Below are 24,557 nucleotides of genomic sequence, written 5' to 3'. Positions count from 1 at the left end.
CATAGTTTCCTCTGACAAGATAGTGAATTAACAATTCGGTGAAATTCCAAAATCAAATTTCTTGCCCACATATGCACTGGTAACTACCCTAGTCTTATCAAGTACATTAATATCAATAATCAAGAGTCTATAAATACACAGATTTAGCTAGTTTTGTATTTAAAAGAAATTATTCATAGCTTCTCATAGATTATGTATGGAGGACCTGTGTATTTTCTATTTTGCCTGGGAGTTCTTGTGTGTTATCACTGTATACCTAGGGAGTCCAAGACGGGAACTTTCCAGAGTGTTTTACGTTGCATGCTGCACTGGCACTGGAATGTTTGAGTGTCAGCGTGTGCTTTTTTAGTCAGATATTTCTCTATTTTGAGTCTTACTCAAGTCAGCAGATATGTAAAGAAACCGGTGAGTGGCAGAGATCGAATTTTATGCGGATCGGACTGTTTATTTAAACCCTACGCCATCCTCTACTTTAGTCGATGGAACGAACATTGCTCACACAAGTGAAAGCCGTGCCGTATATTTGCAATATACGCACTGCACGCTAAGATGATAATATCACCACAAGTTGAAAGCTGATCTTTCTGCAGCAAATTGTGTGTTAACCGTGAACTTTATTCCGTTTATGAGTTCAGTCAGATGTCTGAGATTGTCATGATAACATTATTTATGATCGTTCCACTGAACTTTTGTCGATGCGCGGAGTTAGCAGAGGAAGACTTCAGATTAGTTCGGCATGTCCCGACCGGAAGTGTAAACAAAGATCTAACTTCTAAGATGGCTGCTCCCGTGGTAGCTGAACTGGACGCTGCTTAGCAGTGAATTGCGTGTGTTGTCGCCGACTTTCATGTGCAGACATTACACGGGACTTACAATTGTGCTCATCATCGAACATTAGTTAAAGTCGCGTGTGAACTATTTGTGTTTCCCAGCCGCGTGGTCAAGTCTGAGGTACCTCTGCGGTAACGTTAAGTTTTCCATAGAAATTTAATTGTTAAGCATTTAGAAAGGGTTTGAACAGAGTTTTGTTCTGAAAGTGTGACTCCTGCCGTCGGGAGGTCGATCAGTACGGTTACTGTTACCATGGAGTAATATTTATAGTTTTGAAGTACGGTTTTACTATTTTATATGTAGACCCCGATATTTGACACAATATAGTAATATACAGAAGTTGTTTGTTACATTATGACTGTGTGTTGGTTCCTCATTCATGCCCCATGCTGTGTAGCCCTGCGTACAGGTGTGTGCACGTGTGTTCCCAGCATTATATGGCCTCTACCAAAGCCCTGCAATGGTCTTTGAACAGACTTGAGGTCTCTGCGGCCTGGATCTGGACCGCAATGAAGACTAAAGGGTCTTTTTGGCCGAAATTTTGCTCTATTGGGGCAAAATCCTTTCCCTGCCTACCCTTACCTCCTAAACAATCCCAGAAAAGATGCGATTGACTTCTCCTAACGTCCAAAATCACTCATTTTCTGAAACATAACATACTCTACAAGTTGTTTACCCATGGAGATCCCCTTTTGAATCTCGCTGCAGAGACCCCAGTTATCTCTACAGACCGTTGCAGGGCTGTGGTGGAGGCCGTATACGCCAGGAACACACAGACCTGTACTCAGGACTACGTGCTTGTTGCTGCTCTAGAGAGGTTAACGCCAGTCTCGGACTTGTTGGCCCTGCTAGAGAAATAAATTTGGCTGAGCTTCGGTCGGTTATTATTCTGCCGTCTCGAAACATCGGTTACACAAGCAACATTTCGGTGATATTCCAAAGTCAATTTTGTTCTCCATAATCAATACAAACCTTTGTAAAATTTGACCCCCCCCCCTCTTCAATCATTGATTGTAAAATTTGACCCCCCCTAAAAAGCGGTTTTGTAAAAGTCAACCCCCCCCTGATTTCCACCAACCCCCCTCCCCGTAAATAACGAATGCTCCCTAAATACAACTCTGAACAGCAGTCGCCCAGAGTTTCAATCGTAAGAATTTGAATTCATTATTGATTTTGTTAGAAATTCTCGTTGAAAAAGACACACTTTACGTGGCAATGACGGTTCGACACAAATGTCGCCAAAAATGGCGCCGCTATAGTATTAATTAAATGTATCGAAATGACATTTTCTCGCAGCAGCTATGACACTCCATATCATTGAAGTATGCCTGCATAATGGTTTTGTTCAAATCAAGTTCGTTTTGTAACAAAATGCGGCGTTTCTTGCATGTTTGATCACAAGATGTTAATATGCACGTGTAATTCACAGTGTTACGTTCCTATATTCACCACGGCTAGTAGCCGTGAAATATTACATTTCACAAAACAAAAACAAAACAGTATCAAGTATTTGACTTAAATACCAAAATTGAGGATTTTACTCAAATATACACCCCTTCATCCTTCGAGTAAACTATTGCCACCATAGTAAACTTTAGATTTTCTGCTTTTTGAAAATATGTTGGCAACCTGCAGCGCCACCTGAAATACCAACGTGTCATCGTTTCCATACATATTCATTTAGTTAGCGAAGTGAGAAGTTCATTTTGTTGCCTATTTAAAGCATGCTCGATAATCTGATAAAAGTAAGTCACTTGTTGAATAGTATTCAAATGAAATATCTGCCTTGCTTGTCCCGTTGCCCCTGCATAGGCCTTATAGAAAACAATTTTTGCAACATTTATACCACTTTGTCCTTCACGGAAAAATAGTGAATCCTTTTCCGATAACAACTAAATGACATCAGAATGTAACTAGCAAATGATAAATTTTACCACTTTTCGTCATTTTGGGCAGTGTCTGAAATGACGATGTATGTTAATGCAACGTAACCCAACAAATGTTTAGCTCGTACTGCATATAATGGACGCGTAAAGTTATTACGGGCTGGTGTTGGCCGGTACAATGCGGGGGAGGGGTCATCTCATATTGGACAACTGCATGAAGGTTATTTTTCACACAACACAGAAGGAAAAGGGATAATTTGACTTTCAAAACAATCAACACATTTAAAAAGCATTGACTCTGTTTACAAAATTATTATGAGGAAACACAAGTGTTTCTCATCATGTTATAATTCTTCGATTTTATTCACCGCAGTGAGAATAGTCTAAATGGAAGAGTTACATGTTATGCCTTTGGAGGTCTGTAGGGGATTTCCTTGCTCTAAACTTTGCCACACTTGCAAAGACATGTTAAATAAGGACTTGTCGTTTGTTTAGAAGTCCACGTTTTGTTAATGAATGGTTATACTGTTGGTATCTAATACATGCAACGGGTGCCCATAAATATATTGGATAGATAAATACATGTAAGAATATCAAGCAATAAACTTGTCTTTTATTGCCTATTATTATTAACAGTTGAATGTGATGAGTGAGAAATACACAAGATATCATTTTGTGATGTTACTTTCTCGAAAAAAATGTAAATTCATAATTTTTTTAATAAAAAGGTATGTCAGTTGGAATATCAGTGCAGTGGTCAGAATACTCTTTGCTTTAATTGTCCAGACGCGGTGGATTCCAAGACTGGTCAGTTTTATGATGAGCCTTCTTTTCCTTTACCAATAAAATCACTAAAATATCTGTACATAAAGAACACACAGGGGAACGGAGAGAAAGATTTTCAATAAATTATGTACGTGTACAAAACAATGTCGGTGACTTATTAGTGCCAGAGATATTCTGTGATGCAGATCATACCGTAAACAATGAATTCGCAGCAATACAAACGTTTAAAAACTTTTTGAAACTTTCTGTACATATATAACTTCTCAGAATCAAATATTACTCCCATGTGTTTAAAAATGCAAATTTTGTCTAACAGTGAAACTATTCATGGTCAGTGCAGATAATTATTAAGTGTTCTGAGTTGGTCTCAAAGTGCCGACAGCACAAGACATTGTACTAATAATGATGTCATAATGGAACACTCCCATTTTAAACGAGCAGAAACAAATTATTCGTGTTTTTCGATTCAAGTCGAATCATAAATTATTAAATTTTAGAAATTCTATAGGGCTTGTGTGACGAGATTTTACTTCTCAGCTGTTGGAGATTGAAACTACTGTCTACTGAAAGCTATCGGCCTCGCTACCTCATCTTGTTGGCAACGAAATGTAATCACCTGAAAGAGGAAGTTAAACGTTTAAAATTATAAACTTGGAAATATGCGAGGTTTTCATTACTCACAGCTTAGGCTAAGTTTTGCTTTAGGTTTAGAAATCAGAAAATCGCCCATGAAACATCAAATAATGAGGTTTCGCAGCAGACACAGATCATGACAGAACGTTTTGTCTTTTTTATACGGAAACAGCGCCCCCGATATTACACATTAAAAAGGGCATCTATGTTAAAGTTCGGAACTCAACGGGCGCGGCGGCGGTAGCACGTCGGTTGACATGTACCGTATCTGAGACGGGAAAGTTAAGCCAACGTTCTTACGCACAATGCCAATTGTTCAATTGTCACTGTCCATCTAAAATGAGTTCTTTGGATAGCTCTATACATGCGGGTCTGTGTGTTGTCCACGTTAAAGGCGACACCTGGCCAGCAGATCCCAGATGCAGAAGTAGGTCGTTGAAAGCCTCATTTGCCCGAGGTCAGGTACAGTTTGATTGTATAAGGCTACAAGAATGCAAAGTAACAAAAGGTAGATTAACTCGGTAAAAAAACGCACATCTCATCGTGTTTTCTGAAATATCTCATTTAAGCATAGTATTATTTCCCAAAGTGAATTTTCATTGCGATGACTCCCAGCTGTTTCGCAAAGCAGCATTACGGGTTCCAAACAACTGGAATTCTGTCTGAATGCAGCTGCTTACCTTTTTATTGCACAGTCTGTAGATACAGGGGCGTGGGTCGGAACAATTTAAAGTATGTCCGTCTTGTAAATCATTAGCATCACCTATATACGTCGTCATCTAAGTTTTAAAACCGGGACTCCCCCTTTTACGAATAGTACCATCATGATGAAACCTTTGACCAGTCGGAGGTAGCTTAGACTTTTTTTATTTTACTACGTAATATGCACTTTTTTCACAATGCTATTCATGAGACAGAGCTAACGAATGATAAAAATTAAAATTGTATTTATAATAATCACGATGGAAGATATCAAGCTCTACCCAGATTTTATTATGGCTTTGATTATAACTTGAATACTCAGCGTTTCAAAGTTTATCGAAAAGTAGTAGAACACACCCTCAAGCGACAATGAAAGTCCAACAAGTAACGGGAACAAGCTTTTCTTTTAATGATTTGAAAAGAAAGCGAGTTGTTTCTAATGAGCCAATACCTATAGTTGATCTTAAACTGAGAATTTAAAGTCCACATGGGGCAGGTTAATGAATAAAGTACTGTATTGGCCATCGCCCTTTTAGACAGGAACAAACAGTATGCAGAACACTGCAATTACGTTGTTATGGTTACATATTAAACGCTGATGTTCATAAATTTAGAATGAGAAAAATAACAGACAAAGTTACATTGTTATACATGTGTGCAATTCTTTGATGGTAGTTGTGGTCGAGGTAGTGGTAATTGTGGTTATCATCGTTATCAACTTCATCATCATAATCGTTGACCACATACCCACAGTACGCCGCTAATTACTGAGGGCTCCTTGACATATTTTGCAAAGGTATCGCTTCATCAGTGACAATAAAGGTCGGTGACAGGGCGTTCTGAGTGGGTTAATCTAGTCTTGGTGCAGTTCCAGTCATTTCTTAGAACCGAGAATCACAATTCCTCGAATCTGCAGGACGGGGAAAGACAGACTAAAGCCCCAGCACAGAGAGAATGTTTTGTTGTTTTTTTTGTAGGAGAACATCTATGTAGGAACGACCACAATCAAAGGCGGGGGCTTCCGGGAGAAAATATTGATGGGAATATCTTTCACAGTCCTCCTAAAATCTGCAAAAATTTGAGTTGTGCCCTCACTGACTGTTGGTAAATGTTAAATATTGCAAGTCTCGTGTACCTACCGTACAATTAGACTTAAAGTTGTCTAATTCAGCTGGAGGTGGCTCTGCGTAGTACTACCTTTTCAAGTCATTTATAGGCTAAAGCAACTACTACGCAACCAGTGCGCACAAATGCCAAAAACGCGTTTGCTAGCTAAATCACTGCCCGCGACAGTATAACTCGCCAGTCATGTTATACCGCTTGTTTTTCGATATCACGTGACTGGGTCAAACGATAACTGTTTAGCACCTGGGTGTAATAAATGTACATATAACCTTACATGTACTTATGTAGCTATTACTGTATATTGAGGGAGCTTCAAAAATGTTTCAGTGCGAAATTAAATGAATAGTGTTTGCCTATTATATATACCTGACCAATAAAGCACACTCAGCGAAGGTATACCACGAGATTTTGACCAGTTCACGACATACGTGCACAAGCGATAGCGAGTGTATATATGTCATGAACTGGTCAAAACCGAGTAGTATGCCCGTTGCTTGGGTGGTTAATTGCTATTACATCATAATATTGAATTGAAAATCTGATGTGAAACGTCAAAAAGGGGATATTTCTTTAGCTGAGAGCTCTTGCATGTTCTATCTGTGCTATATTGCCAATAGTCAATTGCCAAAAGTCTTCAATTTAATCTACATGATGACTGACATAGGTCAAAACTTTAAACAAAAATGTCCACTCTTTGAAAGAAGTTAGTTCAAAATGGAGGATAGGTCTATAGTGTAAGCTTTAATCAGACAATTACTTTGATCTGATTCATATAGTGTATTTAGTTCAGTTGTTAAGGTTGCAAGAAACTTTAATTTGTTCAAAGCACCAAGAAACAGGCTAACGCTACCAACTTCCAAGTTTTCACTTCTCTTACATTCTTTAGTCAGGAATTTATACAAATGGATGATCAAGTGAGTAAAGTCATTTTTTGAAATCCTGTTTTAGCTTCTTGTCAGAGTATCAACGGCGCTTTTATATTCCACTGAAAACATTTTGAAACATTTAGCATGTTGAAACATGTTGACAATTGTTTTATGTATAATGTTGTATACGACGTATTGTTGCTACGTAAATTGCTGATTTTTTTGTTATGTACATGACCTTTAATCCTGATTTTTGATGGTATGAATTAATCAATTGTATGTATTTATGGCGCAAATACTGCGATCTGATTGGTACCATCAAAATCAGTATTAAAGGTCATGTACATACACAAAAAATCAGCAATTTACGTAGCAACAATACGTCGTATACAACATTATACATAAAACAATTGTCAACATGTTTCAATATGCTAAATGTTTCAATATGTTTTCAGTGTATAAAAACGCCGCTGATACTTTGACAAGAAGCTAAAACAGGATTTCAAAAAATGACTTTACTCACTTGATCATCCATTTGTATAAATTCCTGACTAAAGAATGTAAGAGAAGTGAAAACTTGGAAGTTGGTAGCGTTAGCCTGTTTCTTGGTGCTTTGAACAAATTAAAGTTTCTTGCAACCTTAACAACTGAACTAATACACTATATTACACTATATGAATCAGATCAAAGTAATTGTCTAATTAAACTATAAACATATACTATAGACCTATCCTCCATTTTGAACTAACTTCTTTCAAAGAGTGGACATTTTTGTTTAAAGTTTTGACCTATGTCAGTCATCATGTAGATTAAATTGAAGACTTTTAATAATTTTCCTTTCATCATTTGGTGAAGAATGTTATAACATGGCCACTTAAAACAAAAGTTAACTTTCATGAGTGCTTTTTCTCGGCCAAATGCTGTCTGCCTCTCAAGTTCTCCCCATGACTACACATAAAAGTCAAATTTTTTGTGCTCACCAGCACAAACTTTCTGTCAATGGTAATAGTGACCCATGTAGAGATGACCTTACGCTCAATCTATTGCGCAATCAGTCCCTGAAATAAAACCTTTTCGGAGGACAACCGAAGAAAATGGTTATATCTGCGGCAACTTCGCCAGCCGAGGGCGTTTATTCAGGCCAGGACACTCCGACCTCACCAAGCTGTGCAGGTCTGGCGATGTATGTTTCTGATCGTACTGAGTAAATAAACTGAATGCCCTCAGACATTTTCAACACCCTTTCCCTGCCTCTCCTTTTTCCATGCTCAGTCTCCTGTTTTCTCCCCAGGTCCCTCGCCAATTCCTTTGGTTGGTAGAGTAATTGAGTGGCATTGCCATAGATTGTTGTATCGAAACATTACATGGTGACATATAAGAAGAACATAAGGTAGTTCATGCCTTTAAAATCAAAGACTTGAACTTTTGCTCAAAGTTTCTTCAAGCATACTGTCAACTATTCTCTTTCAAAATCAAGAATAAAATCGGGGGTCACCGTGCAAATTTTGGTATTAGGGAAACAAATTACCCAATATTTACAGATATTTGAAATTCAAAATGGTCGCTGTTCCAGTATCTATGGAGGATATAAAATTCCCGATTTCATAAAACTGAGTTGCCACGGTAAAAACTTTGTTTACTTCATAATCTTCACATAGAGTCCCCACGAGTGGTATTAACAAAAATAATATTGTAAAAGTTTGAGATTACGAATTTCTTTCCACGTCATCAACGAAGTTTTAACATTCGGTCTTTATATGTTTTATTTACAGTAGAATTTTCCTATTGAGATGTCGTAGACTTACTTCGATTCGCAACTAGCTGCCCTGTGTATCGGTTAAAGGTAGAACGCGCCTCGAAAGCGAAATACAAACTTTTCTCAAACTTTCCTCAACGAAACCCTCAAACATACTCTTATCATATCAAGAATAAAATCGGGGGTCACCGTGCAAAGTTTGGTTCTAGAGAAACAAATTATAATCAGATCATGATGACATTTACCGATATTTGAAATTCAAAATGGCCGCCGTCCCTGCGTTAACTCTATGATGACTCATTGTTGAATTAATAAAAATTAAGACGGTGATATAATGAGCACCCCAACAAATGATAGATAAGAAAAGAATTGTAAAAGTTTGAGAGTCCAAATATCTTTCCTCGAGGCGCATTCTACCTTACATGTAAGTGTCTGTAAAATTAACTCTGCGTCTTTATCGTGTAATAATGGTTGCGTGATTGATATTTTCCTGACAATCCTCTGATCTAAGGGGAAGCCATAACGCATATGATACCATGGCCTACTTAAATCTTGACACTGAACACCTGATAATTAATCAACAGTATATTTATCCTTCGGGACTGCGATTAATCCTACTCAAGCTTCTCAAGTACTGTGACTGCAAAGGGGTCACGTTTTGTTAACCTGTTCCATCGCAGTTTATATAGAAACGCTTTGCCAGCAACCCTGGAGCGAGAGGTTGTACGGTTTTATGTAAGTCAGTTGCTGTATGTGAAGCCGTTCGTTCGTCAGCAACTCCTTGTTTCTCTCAATAGGTGGGGGAATTTTATTCTCTTGCTTATCAGATAATTTGAAAAAGACCAGATGGACGGACAGTGGGAATGATTTGCTAGTTTTCGGGAGTTTGCCGGTTGGAAAGGGAAAAGTATACAATAGAGAGATGGTAAAATAAGTAATAGGTAGAGGGCAGTTCAGATTTTTAAGTGGGGGAAAGGTAAGTGGAGTGATTATCCTATGAGGACAGGGAATAGAGCAAGACTAACAGAAGAGAAAGTGGTTTTTTTATCAAATTGCTCAGCGCGGGAGGGCAGTCATGAATAGCTCTTGTTTTCCGTTTCAAATTTTAATTTCTTAAAAATGCACACGAGTAGTACATTCACAGACAACATCTCTGTTTACAATTTATCGAAATCGGCTTGTCTATCTCTTAGAAGCGGAGATTGAAATATGTTTTTCATGGCTAAATAACTCCAAAACACTGCAAATGGTCATGATGAGGGCGCCATTGCATATATTGACCAAAATATTTCGACAAATTTGTCCCATTAAGGGCTCGGGACAGATATTTGGACTGTCGAACTTTTCCAATTCATTTCTGATCTACCACTTGTGGAGATTCATTTTAAAGCTCTTGGTATAGAAAAAATTGTAATGTCTTTATAGTTTTTCCAAAATCAAAAATCTTATTTTTCTCCATAAAGTTAACACAGGGGTGGCGGTCATTTTACATTTGAAATGTCGGTAATGGATAATCTGTTTACATAAATGTGCACGGTGACCCCCGATTTTTATTCTTAATTTCGAAAGAGGATTGATGAAAGATTCCTTGAGAAAAATTGAGCAAAGTTAAGTCTTTCACTTCCGAGGCGCATACTACCTTAAATGTTTCATTTGAATGTCACACATGACACTATATATCCTATTTTTTCTCGCCGGGACAGCACTGCGTAATTATTACATTCATACGAACTCATTTGAGCGATCAAATTTGAAGGATCCTCCAAGAATCAAGTAACAAATTTATAGTCTTTAGAAGTTTAGTCATTATCAAAAGGGCTTTCGGCAAAATGGCTCTTAGGCAGCGTTCAAAAGCACCTTGGCGAGAGATAGACTCAAGGAAAGCCTCTCTTCTTCAGATCCCCCCTGGGAGAATTTTAAAGACCTACTCTATTTTCCCGCCCTCCAGAGGTGTTTCTAAACGCCGCTTTAGCATTTAACGTCACTCAGTGTTCACAATTCAAATACCTCAGTCGCTAGGGGCAGCCACAAATACAGTTGCAGCTTATTCGTGTATATGTGATGTGATTTCAGGGAAGGCCATGACATTTTCAGAGGCAGTCAACAAAATTGTTCCTTTGAAAATTCTTCGCAAGCGATTTGCCTGGCGGTCATTTTCTTTCCTTGTCCGTGGTCGAGGAACGAGAGGGCAGGCATTTTTCCTTCATTAGTGGGTGGAAAATTTTCATTTCGCTGTTCAACGGGAAACTTTTAAAAAGGGCCGGATGGACGGGCATGGAGTATGATTCCGGTTGCCATTTGATGGGCAGGAGAGAAGTATGTGATGCAGAGATGACAGTGAAAACGTTGTAAAGAAGAGGGAAGTGATGAGCTGTCATTTGTTTTGTTATTTATTGGTTTTCGTATACGTAGGGAAGTGTGAAGATTCTCCCGTTGGGAGTAAGTAAAACCAATTGCAATGGGCGCTAAAAATAATTTTCAATTACAGTGCGGGAGGGGAAGGTACGCGTATCTACTTTTATCCCCTCCAAATATTAATTTTGTTCAAAATATGTTTGAATGAAGCATTTATACGAAAAAAGACACACTCAATGATGTTTTTCATTGTTTACTGTTCGACTACTTATGTATTAAAACACAAAACTTTCTTCTTCAAACATGATGAATGGCTGTTATTGAATGTTTTGAACTCACCAATATATCATCTTATTGTTATAGATAATTGAATTTCCTTTTCAGTTTGACATCAAACGTAATAAAATATTTGTCTAATGATATAATTCAGAACGCAGTCGTTCTAGATGGCTAAGTAGCAGTACCATTAGTATGGATACCAAAAGTGATATCATCACTTCCGCAAAAATTGGATAGAGGAACTTGGTTAATATTTTTCAGAAAATGCCACCTTTTCAGTCTTGTATCGATGATTGTGGCAGACGACCTGAAAATTACCGTCTGCATAAAAGGATGTTTCCTCACTTCACCGGCGCGGAAGTTCGGTCATTGTGAATTCACCATTTCCCGTGTGATCTTTACTGTTCATACGGTTGTCTGGTCTACGCATAACAGGCAGATGGGTGCCAGTTTGATCACAGATATAGACACTTGACAGTTGAGAGCATGATGCAATGGGGGAAGATCGAAAAGTTCCCCTAAAGTCTGTCATTGCCGAGTGGCACAAAGTAATTGCAATGTTGGCTGGCTGTCTCCTTGGTTCTCACACGTAATATACTCCAGCCACACAATTAGTCAAAGATACCAAGATGCAAAGTGGTTGCCTATGGACGCAGTCTGTGCTATGGGCGGGTCAGTAACTGATCAATATGATCTGAATTGTCCGACGAATGCCCGGTCAATGCGCTTTATCTCACGATCGCTGATCATTAAATGTTTGCATTCATGTTCTGTTTTGGTTTCTTGATGTAAGTATCAGTGATTTCACACGTGGTTTTGACATTTCCAACACAATAGATGATTATGTAAGGAAGCAAAACTGACGAAACGAAAGTGTGACCGCCTTATCTCTATCTGTGTGTCAAGTTGTTTTCTCAAACATGGGTCACCTGCACAAGATAACAGCGTACAGAAAATACAGTTTTATTTTTTATTTTTTTTTAAAACAAAGAAAGGATGTAACCCTCTAATACAGATCATTTGCCGTGAGCTGTAACTTGGTATGTTGCTGGTGATGTGTTCAATGACATCCAGGAAAGTGGACACTGAAATATACGCTGAAACACAAAATTGATCAAAGTGTTGACTGCCGAGTTCTGTGGGCCTATTAAACCTTTTTTCGTCCGGGAAACAGTCTTTGCAGCGTGGTATAGTTACATATAAGCTGACTTCAGAAAAATGTAGGTCTTTTCAGCTAATTTTATAATATTACTTTACTCACCCGCTCAGTAAATTGCCGCAATCCAGGTTGTCTTAGAATCAAGACCTGTCACTTGTAATGGCATTAAAAGGGGATAGTTACAGTTTCGTCTTGTAATCAATACAAACTTTCACACTTCATGATTCAAGGAACTGCCAGAGGGTGACCAGCTTGTGTTTTCCTCCGAGTCTAGATGTGGATTACGTATATTTTATTAGGTGCATGGGTCTACTATTCAGCGATTTGTTCGTTTTGAAAATCGCTACTTCGTGGAAAAACTTTAAATTGTTGAAAATGATAGAAAAAATGTGAGTGATAACAAGACTGCATTCGGGCGGTAATGTGCTTACCACAGGTGTATCGCGATGGATTCCTCGGAATTCCAGTGCGATTCCAGGAATTCAGAATTAGGGGAAGGGCATTTTGAAACCCTTGGTAGTCCCGATCAGAAAATAAAAGAGAAAAGGTCAAGCTGTGATAGTGTGTGAAATACTTACTGGCTGTCGTAATGCATGGCCACCTGTTACTTTGCCGACATGTTCATAGTATCAATATCGATATGATCTTGCCAAGTTAGAGCAACAAGCATTAAGTTTAAGTCGTGCATGTTTGCTGATATATGTGTTACGTTTAATATCGCAAGGTCAATTTTTAGTCAAATGTTGAGATGCAATATTTCAAATATGGAACAACTATTTAAAATTAGTCAAGGATAATGTCAAATAAATGACAATTAATATCAGTTCATGTAGCACCTGTCAACGATCACTAATCTATGCTATGTGCATTGCCAAGTGAATGAAAGAACACAATGGATGGCTGGAGGGATTTGGAAGAAAATAGCCTAGCCCTGTTGGGAGTGTATATATATATATATATATATATATATTATATATATATATATATATATATATATATATATATATATATATATATATATATATTTATATTTTTTTTTTTATTACTCTCACGTTTTGTAGAAGTGTGTGCAGTCTTAGCGAGAAAACCTTCTTTGATTTTGTCTTTTTGTAAACATACGTCGGCAGCTTTTTTAAATCTAACTAGCGCAAACCGCAGTCAGTGATAATAGTAACCCGTACAGAGGTAAACCGACGCTCCTATTTCCACCCACCTCATTATTTCCCTCTGCCCCTGCCATCAGTTGTTTCCGTACCCTACATAGTCATTACAGTGGTTGCAACTCATGTCAAAGTTTAACGATGTCGATTTGATTTAAGTGTTGTGTGGTCCTCGAGTGGCCTACACATGCATAGCACAATCCAGGCCAAACTATCTTACTTAACGAGGTCATGCCGTCATTGAGCGTTCACTAATAGTTCAGCCCAAGACTGAAATGAAAACAAGTAGACACATGTATGTCCAATAGTGAGACATAATATCTGATGCAGAATATATAAAACCGAAAGTCTACCTTTCATCTACCTTTCAAATGGTACATTATAGAAAAACAATCTGCCAGACGTCGACAACCTACTTTGTACACCATATCACTACCTGGCTATGTAAAGGTGAACAGATGGTCAAGATAGATACAGCGGCGCAGGCATTCAACTTGTAATGAACTAAAACCGAAAATTACAATAAAACATTTTAGGAGGTTGTAACTAAAGCACACCTGGATGTTTGTTCAGGATGTTTGTTCAACGGCACCTGCTCCTTAACGTTCGCTGGTCATCTAGTTTTACAATTATTTCATACTTTCAGGGTCATGTTAGTTCGTGTGACAGATCGTATGTTGAAGTGTTTAACGCATTTATAGAGTGTCTCTGTTACTGGCGACGACTGTAAGGGCCTTGACAGAACAAGAGATGGGAAGGGATGGTGCGATTTTCAAACAGGGTCACTATTTCGTATGCAACGATTTGAAGAGGGCTGTTTCATTTGATATGTGCAGCATGGGAGGAGTCACCACTTTTTGTGCAAGAATGGAAAAGACTGACCAAAAATGGAAAAAAATGGGAAAATGGAATTTTAAATTCACAAAAGCAAGATTTTTGATGAAATGTTATTGGCGACTAATAATATGCTCGCCGGCCGTAATGCACGCGTACAAGACTGAGCTTTTGAGTTGTGCTGTCATGTACATCCATCATGTAACAGTTAAAAATACATACAACATTAACATCACTTTTCTAATTGTACATATCAATGTAATCCATCTTTTATGAGCAAATATGAAAAAACTTAATGAAAGAAAGTGATAAATTTTATTGTCCGATATAGTGTTCATACCGATATAATATCATTTTACCCCAGAGCATGTGATTTTAAATATCAAAAACAATAACATTGTAAAGGTTATAATCAGTGAACGAAGCAACAAATTAGAACAGAATTATTTGATTTCAATGCTATTTTCATTTCTACCAACAAATATCACTTTCCTCCTCCTCTTCCTACTCCTCATTCTCCTCCTTCTTATCATCATCATCATCATCATCATCATCATCATCATCATCATCATCATCATCATCATCATCACCCTCATCACCATCATAATCATCATCATCATAGTCATCGTCGTCCTCCTTATCATCATCATCATCATCATCATCATTAATATCAAAATTGCAATTCCGTTGCAAGACAGGTTTCCCACTTCAAGAATAATGAAGTTTAACGTTTAGGAATCACCCAACTAGTAATATGTTATTTGCACTAAAAACCCAAGGTATGACCTATTATATTGGGAGTGCTCAAGTCTTCCAGGTAAATATCCTGATCTAAAATAACTCTATTTTCCATGTCACAGATGAGACGGCAACATTCCTTACTCTCACACCATACCATTCAACTGTTTCTCAAGCGTCCGGTAGAAGTATCTCATTTTATTTATTTCTGACGTTGTTGCTATTTTCAATCTTGTCGGCGGAAAAAGCAACCCTTGCATTTATTACGATTGCTGTCAATCGCTTTTAGTTTCCATCTCCGGTATTTCTTCGTCCAACTTCCATGGAAGTCAACCATTAAGTTTTTACAGCGCTCTCTGACCTACATTTTATTTGTCTATTTTTTGCCTAACACTTAGCTAAGCTGTATTTTCATCTTTTATTCTTTCTAATAAGTTGTGTACGTTTTTGTAAGTTGTGCGCAAGTATTATATTGTGATATGTCTCGGATACACGTATTTACAAAATATAAACTACATTGTCTCATTGTCTCTAATTACAATAGACGATAGCTGTAGTTGATGATATTTTCACTGTCTTCACTCAATAAAACTAACACATTTTGTTATACTTTTCCCAAGAGCATTTTGAAATCCATATTATAAATACTCCCTGCAAAACGTAGTGTGTGTCCATCACGCCATTGTTCAATGACAACTGAATTCTAGTCCAGACTAGAATTCACTTGTTTCCGATAACATGCAATTTAAGGATACATAAAGATGGCGTTGACAGGTTGAACACGAGGTATTCTGACATGATTTTCCGAGTAGAACAAGAAAGTGTATATCAACACCATCAAGGCTGACATTTCAGCAGCAGGCGTAGAAGAAATTCTTCATGCCAACATCTCTGACCAGACTACATCACCATGCTGAGTTTACGGAGCAAATACCTGACATTTCAATTGAAGTCATTGACGATCGGAAGATGCAGCTACCGCCCCCTAATAGTAGCCTTGGGCGGGAAGGGCCACGTAACTCTTAAATTACGGAGAAACGGGGGAACTGCATTCCTATCAAGCAACCAGGGAGGGTCAGTGATTTTCATTCCTCAAGTAGTGGGGTAGAGTAACCATGTTTAAAAGCACTAGCCCTCCCATGTTGATTCTGTGACGCGCACGCCCTCGACGGTGACAGACGCTCGAAGGTATTGAGAATTTTTTACAAAGATGGTATGAATCTTCCTAACAAGCCCAGTTTTTATATTTAAATCTCCTTGTTCTATTTGTAGATTTCGATTGGAGAATAGCGTATAGCGAAATAGAAGTCCTAGACTACATAAAGTAGGTCTTCATTTTATGAATGTTCACAGAGCAAAAACATGTATAAGGTAAAGTTTACTTACAACGTACAATGACTTAAAGCTAATGCTGAGGCGACGCTGCAAAGTTTGGAAAAAAGCGGGAGTCTTTACCTCTTTACCTCTCAATCATGTATGGCATTTTTCAAGTTGATGCATTTGAGTGTATCTGAAGTGTCCGTATGAGGGCGCTGGATTTTGTCGAGGCGACAGTGTGCATCGGTTCACAATGTCCCGTCAGGTGTTAATATGTCTTAATTTAGAAATCAAGGAACGGGTTCAAATTGTATTTGTTACATGGCATCTGTTTTGTTTACCCATATGACGTCGGCCACTCAATATTGTGTTTTGGGCGTTAAAAGGATGGCGCGACTGGAGTGTTTGTTTTGTGTAGGATCTAGATAAATATTTTAATTTGTTGAATCTTGGGCGAAACTATGTGTTTGCTTTCCTTAGAAACTGTTCATTGCATTTGTTACAAGTAAGAGAGAGATTATCTTTATGGAACTCAAAGTGGTGTTGTGTTTGATGGGGTATTTGATGTAGCTTTGGGGATGTGTGCAGTCTGCTGAATGTAAACAGAGACAGTGCAAACTCCTCAACATTTGTAGCAACTTTTTGGTTACTTTGGCTGCTGTAAGTGACTGTAAAGTTACTAGGGGACTGGTCAGTTTCTTCCGCCTGGGGGGCGGTGGATTCATATAAGGGGGTCACCCTGTTTTTGACTTTGGTGATAGGGGGAGTCACCATGTTTTTGAAATGCCCAATAGGGGGGGGGTCAGTGTGTTTTTGAATTTTGACACAGGCTCATCATTGCCTAAAATGCTAGTGTCAGCCACAAATTTCATCATTCAGTTGTATTTTTCGGGCGCGTAACTTTAATAATCAGTCATATTTTTCAGCACGCCCAACTTTAACATATCAAGCATACATACATCAGAGATATCTGTATGTTCGATATTTTTCAGCGTGCTCTTCAAGCTCATTACTTTAATATATCAGACATTTTTCAGCATGCCCTTCAGGTGCATGACTTTAATATACAAGGCATATATATCAGAGATATCAGGATGTTTCATATTTTTCGGCGCGCCCTTCGGGCGCCATACTTTAATAAATCAGAGATATCTTGATGTTGCTAAGTGAAAGTGTACCATTATGAAATCTGCATTTCATATGAAAAGGATGACAAATTCCTGATACTTTTCTGTTCTGTCTATGAGAATTCAGTATGAGAAAGCAACATGCACAAATATTTCACAATATATTTTGATACAGTGACTTATTTTACAGAGAGAAAAATGACAAGATATCTTTCCTTCTCATTGATGCAATTATTTTCCTTTGTGTCACAGGTTTTCTGTAGAAAGATGCTTTTTTATGAACAAAATAACAGTTAAAAAGGCAGTTTTTGTCATTATTAGCTGTGCTTTTATGGTTTCAATGTTACAAGAAAAGGTCCTCTCAGACACTGTACACATCAGATTTGGCTAAAAAAGCTCTCTATGGCTCCTCAGGAGATTTATTGGATGGTTGGCAAGTCTTAAAACCCATCAAAGTTTTTGATTCACTGCTTTCCTCTTTGATAATAATGATTGACATCCATTTCTGTACAACAGTTCAGGACATCTGGTTAAGCATAGAAAGTGTGAAATACATTCACAGCTCATTCAAAATACAGCTCATTCAAAATATACAGTATTCAAACTTTAAGATTGACACTTTGAAATTCCTATCTTACAACTGACACGTCAACAATTTCATTAAAACATAGAATGACTATTTAAAATATAAATATATGTAAAATATAATATATATACGTGTATATATATATATATATATATATATATATATATATATATATATATATATATATATATATATATATATATATATATATATATATATATATATATATATATATTATATATATATATATATATATATATATATATATAAAATTTATGTCCACCTTTTGTTTTACCTATGTCGCGCGCCGGGAGGTCACCCTGTTTTCGAAATTTGGAATAGGGGGGTCACCCTGTTTTCAAAAGTTTGAATGGGAGGTCAGCCACTTTTTGACGTCGGCAAAAAATAATCCACCGGCCCCCAGGCCCGAAGAAACTGACCATTCCCCTAACATGTATTTTAACTTATAAATGCAACGATAGGCCTTGGCTGTCACATCAAGAACCTAGGTATACCCATAATGACAACATCGCAGAAGAGAATTTCAAAACTACTTCACGTAATAAGAAATTCATATTATTCAAATCATAAATCGACAATATTCTAAATCACAATAAGAATATAATACCAAACGATGGAAACTGTATACAATATAATCAGAAATAATTGACAAAGGACAAAATAACTCCGGAACAGCGATGTCGTATAAAGATTGTGAGCAAACTTACATCGGTGAGCAGGGTGAGACAGGTCGACAACTTAAAACAAGAATTGATGATCATCGGAATGTTGTTAGAGATAAGACAATGTCATTAGCCTTATCCCAACATGCACAGCAATTACATCACTATATCGATTGGGATTCAATTACTATCACTGATTCAGCACAGTATGACTTGCCAAGGAAGATCCCAGAATGCATTAATATCAGACGTCATAATCCACGAACAAATAGCGATGGGGGTCTTCAAATATCCTATATTTACAATCAGTTGATCACACCCCGCCATCTAGTGGTCAACTATAAGGTATATTTCATTTCTTTTTGTCATTCTGATCATGGATGAAGATCGTCGTCCATGACAGATTGAAAGCTAAATACGATGTAAAACATTAATAATAATAATAATAATAATGGGTTCTTATATAGCGCACATATCCACAAGTACATGTGATCAAGGCGCTTTACAATTATTATTACCCCTGGTCACTGGACCTAATATGATACCACTCAACTCCCTGGGGAGCAAACAACAGCTCACATGTGCAGCCAATAAGCGCAGCAGAGCTAAACGCACACATAACAACCTCTGTCCTACCAGGTACCCATCACTCCTGTGGGGGAGAAACAATGAGGAATAAAGTGCCTTGCTCAAGGACACAACACCACAGCCATGCCGGGGCTCGAACTCACCATCCTTTGATCGTGAGTCCACTGCTCTAGCCACTGGCCCATGATGCCTCCATTGACTGCTTGTGTTACAGAAACTCCAAACTGACGATAACAAACTATATAACACAGGTTAAAGACAACAAAACACTACAGCAAAGACATGAGACATAACGACGTGTCAAAATCAAAGTGAGATTTGAGTGGACACCGTGGCTAATCGGTATGTATTAGGGAGACAGTGCAGTGCAAAGAAAATCAATCCAACCAAAGGGTCCTCAGGCTCCGATGATGATGATGTTGTTGTTTTTATTATTGTTGTTGTTGTTGTTGATAGTATTTGCAGAAAAGAACAAAGTATGCGCTGCGAAATTCAATACAGCCTAACTATACATGTGCGTTGCAGCCTAACTAAACTATGCGTTGCAAATTCAATACAGCCTAACTATACATGTGCGTTGCAAATTCAATACAGCCTAACTATACATGTGCGTTGTTGCCTAACTATACATGTGCGTTGCAAATTCAATACAGCCTAACATTAGGCTGTATTGAATTTGCAACGCACATGTATAGTTAGGCAACAACGCACATGTATAGTTAGGCTGTATTGAATTTGCAACGCACATGTATAGTTAGGCTGTATTGAATTGCAACGCATAGTTTAGTTAGGCTGCAACGCACATGTATAGTTAGGCTGTATTGAATTTCGCAGCGCATACTTTGTTCTTTTCTGCAAATACTATCAACAACAACAACAACAATAATAAAAAACAACAACAACATCATCATCATCGGAGCCTGAGGACCCTTTGATCCAACCAAACACTCAATGCGGTCACTATTATACTTTACTTTACTTTACTTTATTGCTCAACAACACACTCAAGGAGTGCGGTAAGGCAAAAATTACAAAACTCAGCAAACACTGGATGAAGCTGCTGCTGGGGGAGGAACTATAAAAAAATAAATTTGGCAAGAGGTAGTTGTTTTCGTGAAGTAAAGATATACATGAACTTTTCTCTATCATTACAGGGAAGATCAAAGTATGTGTATAGAATCATCATGTTGGCTTGAGTAAATTTGAGAAATGGCCTAATTATGAAAAAAGCCTGACCACATTAGGCTGCGTTCACAAAAAGGGGGTGCTGGAGGAATTCAGGGGGGATTCGAAAAATTTTAGGGGTAGTAGAGGGGGACTTGAACATTTTGCTCTACCTGTAGGGGGAACTTGAAAAATTTTGGTAGCCTTTTATGTTTTACATTTTCCAATTCCAAGTTCTTGTAGGTAAATCAATGAAAAATGAATACCATTTTTATGTCATCCAAACTTTGTTAGTAATTAAACAAATCTTAACCATTTTGTCACATTTCACTTTTATCTCGAATTTATAAACATGTGTGATTTGTCGTAAAAAAACAAACTTGAGCCTAGTAACAGGGCAGAAGCTGCAACTGTTAATGATTTCTGCAATATTCTATGCAATATAACAACTACAGTTTCTTGCTATCTCCCTACAGCATGCTCAAACACACAATATTTAGTTTGTTGACAAAGCCTGTGTATATAAATATGTGTTAGGTGATGATTTAATTGGAGTCCAGACTGACAGTCAGTTGTCAGTGATACAAATGCATGGTACACATACACAGGCTGTGATAGCAAGCTGAATACTGGACAGTTCAACATGCTGTAGGGAGTAGAACAAGAACGCAGTTGTATAAACTGAACAAAAATATTGTCAAAATTATCAAAGTTAATACAGCTACTGCCTACGGGCAGTGTCACTATCATTTACTGCCTCCTACTGCAGTGTCACTGTCTTAGCATACCTGAACATTGACAGAGATAGCTCTGACCCTGATGTACACGGTAGTTGAAGAAGAGTTTGAGTCAAATGACGCTCATGACAGTGAAACATACCGGTACTTGTAAACAAGATCAGGCCAGAGAGCAATACATGGAAGAACACATGGGAATTTTTGAATTCTGGCATATGAGAATAATCAAATATTAAAGAAAAAAGATGGGGTCACCATGTTTGGTTTTCTAAATTTTCACATTCTTGTCATAAAATAATATAAAGATAAAACTTTGAACAGTAAAGACGAAATGAAAAAATGTGTGACCAAATGGAATTGTTTATTTTTTAACCAAATTTGCAATTATTAGGCCTACACACAAAAATTCAGAGATTAAAACATTTATTTGATGGAATATTTTAACCTTCCAGTATTGTCAATTTTGAGTATCATCTAATTCATATATGTCTTGTACTTTTGAAACAAATTTTTGGTAGGTCACTGCACTGTGCTCAGTTTTTTACAATATGGCAATTAGCCAGAATTCACAATTTGCCTACTCTCTCACGATTGTCATTTTGTGTGCTCTTCGGCAGGAGCAATTGACCTGGCCAGAGTTGGATTAACTCAAGTTGGCTTTTAGACCAATAAATCTAAAAAATTCACTGATGCATTTAAAGAACTTGCCTTGGGAATATGACTATACAAAGTGCTAATACAGGTAGTGTTGAACACCTGTGAGCAGAATGGCGCAATACGTGTTTATTTTTTCTGCGCTCACATCCTTTACAAATATGCGGGCCTGTTATAGTCGGGGGAGACTTGAAAAAATTGACCATATAGATGGGGGGGCATTTGAAAATTGTTTAGGGTACTGAGGGGGATCTGAAAAAAATAAGATTTCAATCGCGATTCCTCCGCCCCCCCCCCCCCCATCGTTATTTGTGAACGCAGCCTTAGTGATTACTAATAATGTGCAGGCGAGGCTCAACCAAACTGAATACCAGGTTACACTTTTGACTCTTGGTAATATTATATCACAACAAGTTTCGTCGACTTGGCGAAGTCAATCCAGATATATAGCCTCAATCAGGAAGTTCATGAAATATGAAAAGTAGGAATTGGCTAATGTAAAGAAGTTGCAAATAACATTATTTGGCCCATTTTTATGGATTGATCAACTCTAGCGCACTTAAAACATTTTGGGAAAGAACCACTAGCGATTTACATATTAAAAATATTGTTAACAGAATCAGCGATATTAGCTGGACGTCTGTATCACTGTCAGGCCTATAATGACGTGGGATCTTGATATGTTGCATGTGCTATGCAGTCCATTATTTCAATTCTTATTCAGTTTACTGTTTTCTCTTATATTTTCGTTTGTTTGTTTATCCTGGCTTCGCTATGAGGGAATTAGAAATGTTGCCAAACCATTTCGAAAGTATTAAACTCAAACCACGGCGCTCATGTGAAAGGATGTAATTTTCTTCGTAACTGTTCACCTGTCTCCATGAAGTCATTTTGATAATGTCACGCACGCGCATTACATGCGTAGAGAAGTTCAACTTGGAATGCAATTCATATGAAGACTTTCGAGTTAGACACAGCCTATTAGCTCAAAAGTTAGTGAGGCAAGGGTTCTCAGAAAGTCGATTAGTGAAATCATTTAAGAAGTTCTACGGTAGATACGGAGATGTTGTATCAAAATATGACCTGTCTGTTACTCAAATGATGAGTGACAGCATACCAAATTTTGACTCACAAAAGTAATTGGTGAATTCACCAAATAACAATGGATTAGTCGCTTTGGTCAATCTTGACGGGTGCGGCTAGCTGGCAGGGTACGCTTACCCATTCCGGACACCTGGTACCACCACTATTTTGTGGTTCAAGATGACCCCATTGCCTTTGTCACTTTCAATATGTTCCTTGGACCTGGTAACTTTCTTAGTTACCTTGAATGATAACGATTATTGGACCTGATTTGATGTCTATTCAGTCTGAAAGGAGGGTACTTCATTTGCATGCATAATTAGGGATTTAGTTCAAATTCGAACAGCGCCCTCTAGCCAGTGAGTGACGGTTATGGCATTTTTCGCCAGAATTTTATCCGCAGATATCTCAGCCTTCGTTTAGCATCAGTCCTGTTTCCAGTTAGCGGCTGAATTGTACTCTTAGTTAGTGTTCGCCGATGATTTTTTATGGGGTTTTATCGATTCGTTTTTGCGTTAGCCTTATTTTCATGGTTTTCGAGCGACCGAAAATGCCGGTCACTAAGGTACCGTTCAGTTTTTACGGCCGGGGGGGGCCGGCAAAATCCAGGGGGGGGGGTCATCAAAATTTTGGAATCCGCAAAGGGGGGGTCATCGCTTTTTCACTGGTAAGAAAGGGGGGGTCACCACATTTTCAAAAACATAATACCAACAATAAAGTTCACTTTATGCCATTGCCATGATCGACCCCTTTACCGGTGGTACCGGTGGCCCACTAGAATAAAGTTGACTTTACGTTATGGCCCATGACCCTCTTAACCGGAGGGCTGCCTTTGGCGAACCACTCCAATAAAGTTCACTTTATACAATGTCCATGGACATGAGTTGTCTATTGAAATGAAGTTAAAAATTGCCTTACAGTCGTCCTAATTAACAGACGTTTCAATGGATGTGGCTGAGAAGTTTGTGCACTGGCATCTCTGCTACACGAATAAAGTGCGCGGCGTACCGGAGTTCAAATCCAAACCATGCGGGTAAATTTGACGTATGGGTTTTAGTTATTTTTAAGCGGGGGGGGGGGTCATCAATTTTTTTCGTCTGACAAAGGGGGTCATCTTTTTTTCACGAAAAATGCAGGGGGGGTCTATATTTTTTTGAACACCGGCGACAAGATTTTGCCGGCCCCCCCCCCCGCCGTTAAAACTGAACGCTCCTAAACACTGCCGCAAAAGCATATCCAAACTCAAATTTCCATGAGAAGTAGGGAGGGGACGTATCTTGAGTAGGTCCATACGATCTGAAAAAATCTCAGTGGCTTAAGCCTCCGTTTTTGAAATAAGTCTCGTTGAAGTTGACTATGCAGCGACGTTCATGTGTTAAATCTAACATGGCGACCTACAGCGCAGCGTGAGTGTGTGTACACGTAAACTCTTTCAGCTCTTTCTCGGTCCTCACCGGCTAACTTGGCAGATTTTTTCGGTTCTGTTTATGTTTTCAATGATTGTGACG

General features: G+C 38.1%; 1 protein-coding gene across 2 annotated transcripts in view; it reads right to left on the bottom strand.

Annotated features, from left to right (window-relative positions):
• Positions 1-12,663, bottom strand: part of LOC139120750 (ETS homologous factor-like) — a 39,525-nt gene extending 26,862 nt beyond the window's left edge. The window contains exon 1 of one of the 2 annotated variants that reach the window (XM_070685301.1): positions 12,481-12,663. The gene's annotated coding sequence lies outside the window, so the exon portion shown is untranslated. The remainder of the gene's footprint in view (positions 1-12,480) is intronic. The other variant, XM_070685303.1, reaches the window with a different exon arrangement.
• Positions 12,664-24,557: the final 11,894 nt, after the last annotated feature.

The sequence above is a fragment of the Ptychodera flava genome, chromosome 20, assembly GCF_041260155.1.
Source record: "Ptychodera flava strain L36383 chromosome 20, AS_Pfla_20210202, whole genome shotgun sequence".
In the NCBI taxonomy this organism is placed as follows: domain Eukaryota; kingdom Metazoa; phylum Hemichordata; class Enteropneusta; family Ptychoderidae; genus Ptychodera; species Ptychodera flava.
The sequence above is the reverse complement of the archived record's forward strand: the minus strand, read 5'-3'. Positions and strand labels throughout refer to the sequence as shown.